Genomic DNA, 966 nt, shown 5'->3' with positions numbered 1-966 from the left:
TGGAGAAGGCTCTTTAAGAGTCCCTTGGACTGCAAGATCAAACCAATCCATCCTAAAGGAGATCAATCCTGAGTCTTCATTGGAAGGACTGATGTTGAAGCTGAAACTCCAATATTTTGGCCACCTGATGCGAAGGGCTGACTCATTTGAAAAGACCCTGATGCTGGGAAAGATTGAGGGCAGGAGAAGGGGACAACAGAGGATGAGATGGTTGGATGGCATCACCAACTCAATGGACATGAGTTTGGGTAAACTCTGGGAGTTGGTGATGGACAGGGAGGCCTGGCGCGCTGTGGTTCATTGGGTGGCAAAAGAGTTGGACACGACTGAGCGAGTGAACTGAACTGAATCCCCAACTGACTACGCTGCAGACAGAACTTTTAAGGTGGTGATTAAGGTTAAATGAGGTCACAAGGGTGGAACCTTTATCCCACAGAACTGGTGGCCCTATAACAGGGAGAAACAACAGAGGTCTCTCTCAGCCATGTGAGCACAGGGAGAAGGCAGCTATCTGCAGTCCAGGAAGACTCCTTACCAGTACCAGACCTGTTGGCACCCTGATCTCAAGACTTCCAGTCTCCAGAACTGTGAAAACATAAACTTCCATTGTTCAAGCCAGCCACTCAGTCTGACATTTTTGTTATGGGAGCCCAAGCTGACTAATACAGGTACCCAGTATAACTCCCCTACCGCAGGTTACCACCAGGTCCATCTTCAGGGTCAAGCAGACTCTGACTAGCAAAAATAGTAATATACTGATCTTTTATTATTCCACTCTCAATCTTGATTTCAGTTTAAAGTAGATTTTTAACTGGTTTTTGCTTTTTCAAATAAAAATATCAGCCCAGGTATCTTGAATCTCATAGTCAATTCAGGAGCATTACAAGAATAATACAGAAAAGTTTTCAGTGAATTATAAGGGAGAGAAAAGCTGCTAAATCATATAGTCAAACTCAAGCAGTCATC

The sequence above is a fragment of the Dama dama genome, chromosome 20 (assembly GCF_033118175.1).
Source record: "Dama dama isolate Ldn47 chromosome 20, ASM3311817v1, whole genome shotgun sequence".
Classification (NCBI taxonomy): Eukaryota; Metazoa; Chordata; class Mammalia; order Artiodactyla; family Cervidae; genus Dama; species Dama dama.
The sequence above is the reverse complement of the archived record's forward strand: the minus strand, read 5'-3'. Positions refer to the sequence as shown.